Here is a 14877-nt window from a genome sequence, read left to right as displayed (position 1 = left end):
GGCCGGAATATACTCAAAAGAAATTAGTTTAAATAAATCCAATACGGACAGCAATACTTTTCCTTTTCTAGATTTGGATATTTCAGTTTCACACGGGAAATTATACAAAAATTTCGACAAAAGAGACGATTTTTCGTTTCCGGTTGTTTATTTTCGCCTTTAGGACGGTGGTGTTCTTTCAGCCCCTTTTTACGGTGTGTACAATGTATATGTCACAACTTGTTCGCTGTGCCCGTGTCTGTAGTCGCGTTTTAGATGAACACAATTTATGTATAACTGATAAATTATTAAGTGAGGGATTTCGTTACCAAAAAAAAAAATAAAACTTTGACCAAATTCTTTCATTATAGATACAAATATCTAGTTTTGAAGTTTGACTGTACCTGTAGAGTATCTCCTAATTTTTACGGCGATGTTGTTTATGCAGCCCGTAAATTTAGATACGATCCATGTAAACTAATTGACCCGTTGAATAAATTCATTCTTAAACGTTATCAATTAACCGCAGTGGTAAAATGTTTAAATATTGATTTTATTGGTATTAACATTGATTTTGTTTTTGAAAAATTAAAACATAGATAAATATGTATTGCTGTTTATGATCCTACATCCAGTCGATACTGTTAACTTATATTTGGGCATTGTAGAAGGTCGTAGAATTGAGAATGGAAAAGAGGAATGCGTCAAAGAGACAACAACCCGACCAAAGAGCAGAAAATAGTCCAAGGTCACTAATGGGTCTTCACCAAAGCGAGAAAATCCCGCACCCGGAGGCGGATTTCAGCTGGCCCGTAAACAATAATGTATACATACATTTCTGAGACTGTTTATGATGTCTTTACACTAAATCTGTTAGATTAATGATTGATATTTTAGTCTGGGATAACATGATATATTTATAACTGGTAATTGGCTTTGAACTAGCTCTCAGTAACTGCGAGTACTCTTATTTCTTGTGCTTAATGTCTATTGTTTTTATGCAAGTTGGGTTTTTTTTTTGCCTCGTACCGATCTCTTTCATGAGGTCAGCCGATTGGAATTGATTTTTAAAGTTTGTTCTTATGTTGTTCTGTAACACCATTGTCCCGGGTTAGGGGGTTGAGCACTCACAAACATGTTTTACCAAGACTTCTTCCTTATGTGCCAGTACCAAGTCAGGGGCTTTTAATTCATTGTTTATCTTTTGTTCCTGGCTGTCATATTTGTTTTATCGTAAATTGTTTTGTTATATCTTTTGTTCATGTCTGTCATATTTGTTTTATCCTAAATTGTTTTGTTATAAATTAGGTCGTTTTTTTTCCCCAATTGATTTGTTTCTCATTTTTCATGTCGGGGCCTTTTAGAGCCGACTATACGGTATGGGTTTTTTCATTGTTGAAGGTCGTACGGTTGCCTATAATTTCTATCATCCATTTCCTTTGAACTTTGGTGGGTGGTTGCCTCATTGGCAAACATACCACATTTCCTTATTCATATATTACTTCTCCTCCCAATTCGATATCTCCAGGGAATCCCATATATGTAAATGATTCATTCAAATCATGCAAGACAAAAATCAAGTAACAATAATCCTACAACCATTTTTGGAAGACAAAAACAAACAATTTACTATATAGCTTTTGTTCCTCTATCCATCAGCTTTGAAATGGTGTATAAGGTTTTTTTTGTAACAAGGGGGTGAAGGTTCGTAGCAGTCCATTTCATTATTCAGTTTCAGCTAGTTCAAATGTTCACTCCTATTTTGGCATTTAGGTCCTCCAATTGCGGCACATATTGATTAACCATTTTGTTCCTCTGTCAATAAGCTTTCGAATGGTGTATAAGGTTTCTCTGTAATTAGGGGCTGAAGGGTCGTAGCAGTCTATTCCATTATTCAAAATAAGCTATTGCTTATTGATGACGCGTATTTTGACATGTAGGTCCTCCGAAACTCCTCTAATAGGCGTTGCGGAGTATTGATTATAACCACTTTGTTTCTCGGTAGATAAGCTTTTGAATGGTGTATAAGGTTTCTCTGTAATTAGGGGCTGAAGGGTCGTAGCAGTCCATTCCATTATTCAAAATAAGCTATTTCTTATTGTTGACGCGTATTTTGACATTTAGGTCCTCCGAAACTCCTCTATAATAGGTGTTGAGGAACATATTGACTATATACCTTTTGTTCCTCTATTAATAAGCTTTCGAATGAGGTATAAGGTATATCTTTAATTAGGGGCTAAAGGGTCGCAGCAGTCCATTCCATTATTCAAAATATCCTTTTCATTATTCAAAATTGGCTATTTCTTAATTTTCACGCGTATTTTGGCATTTATGTCCTCCGTAACCCCTCTAATGGTCATTGCGGCATATATCGTTTATACTCAGTGTATTTCTCTATCAATAAGCTTTAATGTGGTGTATAAATTTTTCCTTGATTAGGGGCTGACGGGTTGCAGCAGTCCATTCCATTATTCAAAATAAGCTATTTCTTAATGTTCACGCGTAATTCGATATTTAGGTCCTTCGTTTCTCCTCTAATATGCGTTGCGGAACATATTGACTATATACCTTTTGTTTTTCTCTTAATAAGCCTTTGAATGAGGTATAAGGTATATCGATAATTAGGGGCTAAAGGGTCGCAGCAGTCCATTCCATTATTCAAAATATACATTTCATTATTAAAAATTGGCTATTTCTTCATTTTCACGCGTACTTTGGCATTTAGGTCCTCCGTAACCCCTCTAATGGTCATTGCTGAACAATCGACTTGTTATATCTATAATTAGAGGATGAAGAATAGCAAAGGTCCAGTGAAAATAAAAAAAGACCACATGGAGCATTTTAATTTTAATTACACCTTATGTAAGAATCCTGGGTTTTGATTGGTTGATAGCCAGTGTATTATTCACCAATTTACTGTTATCAAATGAATATCGTTCATTTTTTAACGCCGCCGGGGTATATGCAAAAAGGATATGCCTTTTTTACCCTCTCTGCCGTGGTATTTTGAACAGATATATCATGTTAAGGAGGGGTATTTGCGAAAAATACCAGACGAGAGAATGTTAAATTTCGCGAGCCGTAAGGCGAGGGAAATTCATTCTCAAGACTGGTATTTTTCGCAAATACCCCTCAAGAACATGCTATATCTGTTTAATTACACCGAATGTTAACGTTCAAAAACGCATTGATGATCGTGACGTTACAAGCGTCCAGTCGGATAGAGTATGTTTTGGTATATATTTTGGTATTCAGGTCGTCCATACATTGAACCAAGGAATTTCTGTTAAAAATAGTTAGGAAAACCCACTAGTTTATCATCCGAAACTAGGAACCAGATAAATAAATCAAATTAAAATTTAAAGAGTGTTTTTATTTATTTTTTCTGATATCAATTTGAATATTTGTTAGATAACACCAAAAAGACTAATTTAGAAATTCGGGATATAGCTACATTGTATAGTGTCACAGTCAATTTTTTTAATTTTTATTTCACTATTCACCGCTTCAACTTGAATAATGAAACATAAACTATTTCATTATTCATTATTCATCACTTAACATTGAATAGTGAATAGTGAACTATTTCATTATTCATTATTGAATTTTGAATAATGAAAAATGAATAATGGACGTACTTCAGCGTGGTACATTCAAGGGCAGTTACTCCTATAAAGTGTCTACTAACGACTTCAGAAAAAATTGCCTTAAGTTTAATATATTTGTAGCTATTGTCTTGCTAATGAGTTTCGCTATATAAAGTGTCCATCTACAATGTATGTTATAACCAACCTTATAGTTTTCAAGATCATAGACAAAACTGCAAAAAAATGAGAAGAAATAAAAAGTCGTTAAAGAGCATGAACTCCAGTAAAGAGTCGACTGTTGATTTAGGCCTTTGACTTGTTTATAAATCATGTCTTGCTGTTCTGTACGTAAAATGTTTATCTTTTACATGTACCATTTTCTAGATACATGTGATAGGTAAAAAACACTAAAAATTGGTAAAATTTGTCATTAAAGAGCGATAACTCCAACAAGGAGTCGACTAACGATTTCGGTCGTTACACTTATTTATAGATCTTGACTTGCTGATCATTTTTTCTATCTATGTATTCATCTTTTTAAGATATAAGCCAACAACGCCAAAAAATGGTAAAATGGTCATATATTTAATATGGCAATAATTCCAATAAGGAGTCGTCTGAATACGTTCATGTTGACTAATTTGTAGATCTTGTCTTGCTGATCATATTCGCTATTTAAAGGTTTTCTCTATCTACTAGAGTTTTCAAGATAATAGGCTAAATGAAAAGAAAAAAAGAAGAAAAAAAAAACCAACAAAAGGGCAAAATCTCTTGTAGGAAGTCGCCGGACAGTTTTGATGTAAATAGACAGAAATAGACCTCAACATTCTGAACATTTCGGCCAGATGAGCTAACAAAAATATAAAACAAACCTATAAAGATAAAAAGTTGATAAAACAAACAAAAGTATAAAATTCAGCTTGCATTTGATGATCATTTGGCAATTGTTCAAAGTGTGCACCCATAAATAATATGAATACACACGATTATAATACCGAGTTTTCTTGTTGTCATTTACTCCACATCAAAGCCTTTCCAAATTTTTATCTCGATTGATTAATCGGTGATTGCTTTTAGTTCAGTGGCAAATGTATCATGCAAATTCAGAACAACAAGTTAACAAATAATGCAATAGGTAAGTTCTGAAAGAGGGTCGATTGGGAGGAAAGTCGAAAGTCTTAATTGCTAGTAGAACATGATGATGCATTGGATAGTGGGGTTTTAACGTGGATATAATGCCATAAACTGTCTACATTATTCACCGGATTAAACGTTGCAATTTCAACCTGACGTGGCTGCGTATTTGTGGTGTCTTCCTGCTATTTCTACATTTTAAAAATACATATTCCTTCTATTCCTACAAAGTACAATAGCTGTTGTTATAAGGTAATTTGTTGTTTTTGCAGTTGATTTAAATGATGTACAGGTAAATAAGTGCAAAAAATACAGTCTTTTTTTGAAGAATTATGATAATAACGGAAAAACATATATGCAATGTAGAGAATAACATAGAAAATTAAATATAGAAATTTTTTCGAATTTATATAAAAATCCGAAATATTTCAAATAATTAAGTAATGAGAAAGAAAAGGCTAAATACAGAAATATAAAAAATCAAATTGAATTATACATATTACAAAGAAAGTTTAAAATTTGAACTGTAATCTTTATTATAGACAGCCTTATGCTGGGATCAATGCTACAAAAGTATCAGGTTAAATAGGCAAAGCCAAATTTTAACTACACTTCACAACACTCAAAAGTGAAATGATCCACAGTATCCAGATCATTGAATGCATCGCACCTATGACCCATACATGTAGATAGGCCCGAGTCATGTATTAGTCCAAGATCACAATGACTTTATATAGACTGATATTTTGAAAAAATATTCGCCATTCTGTACATTTTCCTAATGATTCATGTAACATACTTCTTGTAGGACTTAAATTCTTGATTTATGTTGACTGATTGTATGATAAATATTCATATAGTAATTTTGGTATCTTTTTCTCTCACAGCAATACACCACTGCGGTAAATAAAAGTTTAAAAGAAGTCTAGAGTCCGATGATCGAATAGGTAACAGAAGAAACTAAGCAAAATGATCATGATCAATATACTTTAACAAAGGACTACTAGCAGTTACTGACATGCCAGCTGCGGTCTCAATTAAACTGATTGAAAGATAATGTCTTGCTACTTTTTAGACTGTTTATCTATATAGGCTTCAAGAACATATAAACCGATTTTTTTTAAGAACAAAAAATTCAAAACACAATAGTGATAATGTCAGATGTATGGGTATATATTAAAATCCAGTGGCAAATATGTAAAATATAAAAAATATGATATGCAGCAAAGAGGTATCGTATACTAATTATCAAGTCTTTGAATTAGACCAGTAAGGTATCAAATACACAATCTCCCGCTCTCACGTGAACACGACATAATTGGCTCTTTCCGGCTTGAACAGCGCTTAGAAATGGTTATAAAACATATAATAATATTGATGATCAACATTTATTAAGTTGCAGCCTATAACCAGAAAACAGTCTCTTTTATTTTCATATACATACCCTCTGGACATTAATAACAGTTACGAAGTTACCAATCGCCATCACCATGTGTATAATTCAACCATATCTTTTTTTTATATTTTTGTCGACTGTGCTCGCAGAAGCGATATATAGGTCACTATCCGTCGTCTTCTGTCGGTGTAACAATTTCATTTCGTCGCACTTTTCTTTACAACTAAATGGGACACACTTTGATATTTAGCTCAAAGCTTTATCCCATTGTGTCATACCGTGTGAAGTGATTTAATTGCCGTTTCTCATCAACTATCTGTTGATACTTATCGTTTCTTGGCGACATATGTCTTCCATGGAAGACACACATTTATATGACCTTAAATTGCCGTTATTCTCTTGAAAAACATTATTGACACTTTCCATACAGTGAAAATTACAAAATCCGGCATGACCCATGTTAGCAAATATTTTAACGATTCGCACTTTTCATACAGTGAACTGAACAACGGGTTTTGTGTGTGTATACTTGACTTTATTTGAATCTCTTATTAATAGATTTAAAAAAGAGATTATAATTAAAAGTATATGTATTGTTTATTTTCACTGTTTCACTATGTTTGTTTATATGCCATTGGCCCATATTGGCGTCAAGTGCTTTTTAGCTCACCTGACCAAAAGGGTCAAGTGAGTTTTCCTCAACACATGGCGTCCGTCGTCCGTCGTCGTCTTCGTACGTTAACTTTTACAAAAATCTTCTCCTCTGAAACTACTTGGCCAAATTAAACCAAACCTGGCCTAAATCATCCTTAGGGTATCTTGTTTACAAAATGTATCCGATGACCCGGCCCACAAACCAAGATGGCCGCCATGGCTAAAAATAGAACATAGGGGTAAAATGCAGTTTTTGGCTTATATATCTCTGAAACTAAAGCATTTACAGCAAATCTGACACGAGGTAAAAATATTCATGACTTCAAGATCTATCTGCCCTGAAATTTTGAGACGAATCAGACAACCCATTGATGGGTTGCTGCCTCTGAACTGGTAATTTTAAGGAAATTTTGCAGTTTTTGGTTATTATCTTGAATATTATAATAGATAGAGATAAACTGTAAAAAGCAAAAATGTTCAGCAATGTAAGATCTACAAATAAAAATAAGTCAAATAACCAAAATTGTAAATTGACCCCTTAAGGAGTTATTGTCCTTTAAAGTGAATTGTTCACAATTTTTCGTTTATTTTTGTAATCTTTTACAAAAATATTCTCCTCTTAATCTACTTGGCCAAATGGAATAAAACTTAACCACAATTATCATTGGAGTATCTTGATTGAAAAATATATCTAATGACCTGCCCTACAACCAACATGGCCGCCATGGCTTAAAATAGAACATAGGGGTTTACTATAGAAGTCTATGGGAAATTGTAAAAAACAATTTCAATTAATTCAATTGGTCACAACTTGAAAACTAATTTAAAAAATGAGAAGGGGTCTCCAGTAACTATTGTAACAATTTGGGGTCAAAAAGGGACCAAAAAGGCAATTTTCTAGTTTCCGGAACTCCAATAAAAATCATTCAATAGAGGCCTTCATTACAAGGGGTGCTCTATGAGGTCCGCGTTCTCCGATCCGGTTACGGAGCAGATCAGTCACATTTCAGGACTGAGCGCTTTCTATGAGATCCGCGTTCTCAAGTTTGGTTTCGGAGTGGCTAAGTATAATCTGTTGAGGGTTTTTGCTGCTGCCCTCCAGTAGCAGCAACAAAAACCCTTAAAAAAGTAAAATGAGCGCGATTACAGCGAAGAGCCTTCATTAAAACAGTTCTATGACTCTAAGGCGGCAGCTGCAGCAGCAGCAGCAAAAACCTCGAAATAGTGAATTGAGCACAATTTCCATCCGCAATGACTATTTTTCAGTCAATTTAGACAATCATTGCACATGAAATCTAGCTCAGCGTGTCGGTTTTATACAAGGCAGGGGCAATATTTATATCTCATGTCATGTTTTCTTCCTCAATGTGCGTTTGACTTGCCACTAACCTTTAAACAGTCATCCATCCCTGAAACATATTAACTATGATTTTTCTTTCTTATAGTTTCAAAGTACCACTACCTGTTAAGAAAAGACCAACTATATCGCTTGAGACAGAATCTTTGGAAGACATAGGTTTACCTTCATTCAGTAAAAAGGACTTTTTAGATATAATCATTATTGAAAGAGGTTCTTATGGAAACGTGTACAAAGCCGTAAAAAAGAAGAAAGAATTTGTAATAAAAGAATTATCAATAGCAGATAACTTTCCTTTATTTATAAAAGAAGCAAAAATGATGAAAACTGTACAAAGGCACAAGAATGTGCTACAAATTTATGGCTTTTCGTACAAAGACACAGCCATTCTTCTGGATTATATTTCCTTTAGTTTTGAGAAGATAGAAATAGAACAAGACACCGTGTTTAACTTAAAAGATGTTTAACATCAACGAATATTTAATTACCCGTGACGAAATTGCAGACTTTTCTGGTTTCGACATACGCCAGAACACTTGGCAAAAGATATAATAGAAGGGTTGCATTTTCTTCATAGTAAAGGAGTTGCTCATAAAGACTTAAAGCCAGAAAATGTACTAGTAACAAATAGTCACGTCACCACTACTGATGCTGGATATTGGTGGTCAGAAAAAAACAATTGTAGCTATATTAATTGACTTTGGTGAGACAAGGTCATCTCTCATCCAAACCAAGATCCTAGCAGAGACAAGAACACATCAATTGTTTCGCGGCTCGCCTGCCTACATGGCACCAGAAGCCCTTTTATGTGATTCTTCTCGAGGCACAATTCAAGACCTTTTGAAAATTGATATTTGGTCCCTTGGAAGAGTGTTATTCCATCTTATTTATCCAGACACTGTACATCCATATGCAGAGAAAAAAAATCAAAAGAGAATACAGCCAGACCGATCGAGGCTTTACAAAAGCTCGTATCAGAAAAAGCTCTACCAAAGCCATCGGAAAAGTACAGTTATTTGCAAAATGAACAGTACGTTCTATAAATGCGCTAAGTTTGACGCATCTTGTAGACCTACTGCTGAAATCTTGAAAAACTATTTTGATGTACCTTCAGTAAAACTTCTGCCTCTCGTTTCCCCTAAGATTACAATAGATAAGGCAGCAATTGCCGAGGTAGCCGGTGAAAATATTGAAAAAGGAACTCTGATAAAAAAATCACCGACAAAACTTAAAGGTAAATATCATGCGTCAATGAAAGTATAATATGTAGCAGCATTTGTATCATATAAACTGTTTAACGCCTATACATATGTCATTTTTAGACCGTCTATAGCTTGCAATGTCGTGTCGACTTTTGCTCCAAGTTGAAGACAGCACGGAAACTTTTAGATGCTTACATCAACGACATTTGTTCTGTGGCGTAGAAATGCCTCCTTGATAATCCAGACACATCTTATTATGTTAATGTTAGTCAGTAAAAAGGTTTCCAACAAAACGTATTCGACCATTTTCAATCTGACAGATTTGATATGGAAAAGGTTGTCCAGAATAAATAATATATGGTTGACCTTTTTTATACATTTTCCTGTGTATCACTCATTCAAGTTGTTCACACACACAAAAAAAAAAGAAGAATATAACGCGATTGTTTCTTTTCATAGTTGTGAAATTCGATAAATACACTTGATCAGATCCAAACCAACTTTGAACTTGATAGTAATGTATTATCCATATACTGACGAAGTGCATCTAAATAATAATATTCATTATGATTTAAGGTCGGATAGACAGCAGTTTTGATGAAGATTCACAATCCGATAATTTTGGTTAAAATCCAAGACGAAGTGGAAGAGAAGTCGTAATACGGAGTCCCTTCCAGAACTAAGACCTGTAATGGGACCTGACAATATCCTCAATAAGACAACAATTGCCGAACTAGCAGATGAAAACACTCACAGCACAACTAAGGTCTAAAAATCACCGACAAATTTTTTAAGTAAGTTTCGTGCGTCTATCAAAGTATAATGAGAAGTGAAAATTTCCTCGTATGAATTGTTTTACAATTTTCATTTTGGGACCCTTTAAAGCTAACAATGCGGGTTTTCTTTTGTTCCATATTGAAGACTGTACGGTAATCTGTAGTTGTTTACACCAGTGAGATTTGTTCTGTGGTGTAGAAATGTCTCATTGGCAATTAAACCACTGTGACATCGTCGGATATATTTAACATATTCGTGTAATAAATGAAAAAAACTTCCAATCAAAACTTAGTCTTGGACAGACATTTTTCATAAAATTTGCATTCAGCAGCGTAAAAAAACGTTTAAAATTAGTCCAGAATTAACTACCTACAATTGAAAATGTTCTTTTTCATGAATAAAGTGAAATTTACAGGGGGCAAAATAACTTCTCACAGAATGGGATATCTAGTATGTGCTCTCTCGTTATGTTCCCCGAAAAATAATCGTAATCCATTTGTCCTTTTCTTTGCCCGTGTTTCCGAAGCAAATTGTTTCCGGATGGTAAGTTGGACTTGAATGAGATTTACACAGATGCAGGTTAAAGAAAAGGAAAATACACATATTGAATTTTGGGTTGGTGAAAGGACTTCACTGTTACTGACTGTTACTGAAAATAAGATATGAGGAAAACAGAAAAATATGGTTTCCGAGTATTCTTCAAAAGTACTATGGTGTACAAATGCCCGTCTGTCCGTCCGTCAGTCCGTGTTAACATGTTGCACCATAACTTGAGAACCTCTTATCTGAATTACTCCAAACTTTACATAATTATTTATTATGATGGTCTTAAGGTCTAATTACTCTTTGCTGAAAATTCCATTTTCCGTTCCTGAAGTATGGAATTTTAACACTCGGAAAAGGTTTGGGGGCGGGGGAAGGGGTGTTCTACATGTCGCGTTTTATCTTTAAAAAAACTTGCTTCAAACTTTACACTTGACACAAGTGTTTGTTGTGATGGTCTTAAGGTTTATATACTTTTGAGTGAATATTCTTTTGTTCCAGATCGAGTTAGTGAACTGTCTTTTAAACAAAAGGGGTGTTTTTTTTCACATGTCACGCTGTGTCTTAAAAATACCTTGGCCCAATTGCTTCAAACTTTATATAGATGTTAATTATAATAATCTCAAGGTCTGTATACTTTTTGGTAAAAAATCGATTTTTTGTTTCCGAGTTATTGAGCTTTAACACTCTAAACAAGGGGGTATTTTTTCGCATGTCGCACCATAACTTGAAAACACCTCATCGGAATTGCTTCAAGCTTAACAAAGTTGTTAGATATGATGATCTCAAAGTCTGTATACTTTTGATGAAAATCGTTTTTTTTTTCAAGAGTTGTAGCACTTTCCTCTAAAAAGGGGGACATTTGTGCCGTATCTTGATACCTCCTTTGAATTGCTTCAAACTTTACACACCTTCTGCTGCGATACTTACAATATAAAACAAAAAAGACGAAATCGTAAGTTACAAATGTACTTCTTTTAACAATAATGGATAGGGAGAAACTGTTATAGTCATTATTAGCAGCAAGGCAAATTAATAGTAAACATTTTCAGCACGAAAAGGTCAATAAGGCAAAAATTTGAGAGAGAAAAATGAACGTGTTTAGGGTTCCTTGAATTGTCTATAATTATTTTAACACAGATTTCTTATATAGAAATATTTTCAACATACATGTATCAGTTATTGCAATTTGTTTCAAACGTCTACAGACATGGGCAATGACCAAAAACGTGGCAAGCAGCGTACCTTCGTCCGAACATCTATATGACTATATTCCAGAATGCATGCACTGCAAGACTGTAACTGATATCTAAACTCTTAGTTGTACTCTTAACTTGAAGATAGGTCATTCGTCATTATCTATTAACACACCTCGTGAATTTTAACTAATAATGTGCATAACTATTTTAGGTTTTATGAGCACCAGTATTGATGAAGATGATGATTTGAATCTTGCTTCGAAAGTTATAGCGGATAGGGAAGAAAAAGTCGTAAAATGTTTTGGGAAACATCGGAATATAGAATTTCTTCCTGAGCAGTGGAGTACTTGTACTTTTGATCATGTCTCTGCTTTACCAGTAGATATTGACGGCCTTGTAAAATATACAATAGCATGTGACATGAATGACATGATGAAATGTACAAAGGATGGGAGGCCGTGGGGTAGATGGCTTACAAGTTCTAGGATTGGCTTCAATGGCATTAGAAGACTAGCAAGGTGTAAGGGGTCCCCTGTTTGTAACTCAGAAACATGCCCTTTCAGATCAAAATACGGCGTAAAAAAGAGAACACAGTTTCAGAAGAAGTCTTCCGTACTGTGTTGTTTCACGTGCGGAACTATGGCTGACTGGCCAGAATGTCCTGCGGTTAAGGTTTGGGAGTACGAAACAGATAATAATAAGGTGACAGTCATGCACATGTATTACCATACATGCATTGTAAAAAAAAAAGAAAATATCATCTGACATTATTCAAAAAGAAATAATGAAAAATATGAACGCCAAACCATCAAAAATGGTTAATGATAAACTAGTTGATTTGATGTCTTCAGACAGTTTTGCATGGAGGGAAGTAGAGGAAGTTGCAGAAAACTTCGCTGACATGAAAAGAGTATACAATGCAAGGGATAACATGAAAAAGGAAATAAATCCATGTGGTCAAAACTTCGAGGCTTTAGCAATTTACAAGCAAAAATGTGACGAGAATGACAAATTTTTCATATATAAAGTGAACAATCGAGCACTGAATATGCAACCATCATATGTGTTCGACGAAGCAAGGCAATGGCAAACCTGTGCATTGAGATGGACTGCAACAAAAATGGAATCCTTAATGAGGAATTTGCATTCATAGATGCTTAGCATAATAGGTGTAAAAACTTCAAAACTGTCACGTTATGGACTTACCATGCAGTATTAAGGAAAACAATTTGTCTGGCTAAAATGGAAGCTGCGGCTGAAAGTTCAGAAAACTTTGAAATATTCTGGAAGCTGTTGAATGAACGGGGTACACATTTGATCCATATGGCTTCATAATGGATGAAAATAGTGCCAACTGGATTAGTGTTAAAAGGTTTTGGGAGAACATATAGTACAAAAATGTGCGTCCTGTGAATTTCATTACAAACAAAGTGTACATCGTCATGCAAAAAAGGTCAGTGAATGATCAGCCGATTTTATCAATCTTGCGGAAGGGTTACTACATGCTCTTAGCATATCAGACTTTAACGTCGCTTCTTCAGAGATAAAATATTTCATCGACAATAACGCATACCACCAACAACTTAACAGCTGGTATATGTGGTGGCTGCAAAGAAAATCGCACATTCTTCGTGCTTTCAAGGCAGAAGGTACACCTGCCTCAAATCTGGCCGAAATAGGCCATGCTAAAATTGCATCGGTAGGAAGACCGTTCATGTCTTTGCTCGAGACGGCTAGAGACGAGCTGAAATGCGTTTGTTTGATTCGGGATTATCAAGAGGTGGCAAGGGGCCGACAAGCATCCAGCGAAAGGCTAAAGAATATAACGCTGGTAGAAAAGGACTAAATCGTATGCAGCTGAGCTGGACAGAGAAGAAGAACCACCACGTAAGAATACACCATGGTTTGTGCCATCAAAGGGTAAACATCGTCCACCAGAAGGACCTCCATCGAAAAAAAAAAAGAAACAAAACGAAAAGCAAATGCCTGGACCATCATAACCAGATAGACCGCTACCTTTTTATGTTATTTTATGTGGAACAATATTCAATCTTAGAAAATGTTATGAATGCGGAAAGGACTTTAAGAACAAACACAAGGTGGAACCTAATTACTTAATCCTAAAACACTACTGTTACAGAAGATATGAAGATAAAAATGGAAATAACACTGTATCAAGGGTCTTGCAAGCTGCTTACTTTCATTTGAAACTTGATTGCACAAGGAAAGAAGTACCAACAATGGAAATTGGTGACGTTATTATTCACGAGGAAGTTGCTAATTCACTTTCAGACAGGCATAAAAACACTCTCAGGAAATTGAAATTACCATGTAAGATAATGAATGCTCTCTGTGGTAAATAATTCAATAAAATAATTTTCCCTGAAAACTCATGTGCTATTTTAACCAAACTGGAACCTATATTAGTGTGTATGATGGTATGGTAACATAGATTATTATTATTTTAAATTCTCCTCAAAATAGAGACCATAGACAAAAAGAACCAATCAAATTTTCCTCTCGACTAAATACTGAGAGCTGGTTCACAGCGAATCACAACCAATAACACAGATTATGATGGGTTTGTGATGTTGCCTTTTGTGAACAGCGGTTTGTCTTGTATTTTTTCGTGGTTTAATTTGGACATGGATTTGTCACTTTTTCTTTGACCAAAGAGTTTTAAATCCTCCTTTCGGTATGTTCCGTCTTTCTTTTATGGTAGAATGCACAACTCAGGATTTAGGGTTGCTGTCTACATGAAAACTACTTAACTAAGGGTTTCCAGTGGCATAATTTAAGATAACACGTAGGAAAAACTGTCTCCAAATACCAAATTGCCTTAAACCACAGCTTCGTCGTCTCCTCCGAATGTGATACCATCGGATAACTCATCACGGAATGCATTCTTTCATAAGCCATACGACAGGTGTCTCGTGTGGAGTAGTTTATGTTTTGCCTTTCGGGGGCACCTTGATTCTACCTCGGTTTTTGGTTTGTAAAATGTTGATAAGTCTAGTTGTCTCGCCTGCGATTTCTGTCGCAGATAGCG

This window comes from Mytilus californianus, unplaced genomic scaffold, assembly GCF_021869535.1.
Source record: "Mytilus californianus isolate M0D057914Y unplaced genomic scaffold, xbMytCali1.0.p SCAF_9, whole genome shotgun sequence".
NCBI classification, from domain to species: Eukaryota; Metazoa; Mollusca; class Bivalvia; order Mytilida; family Mytilidae; genus Mytilus; species Mytilus californianus.
This window is presented reverse-complemented; position numbering follows the sequence as displayed.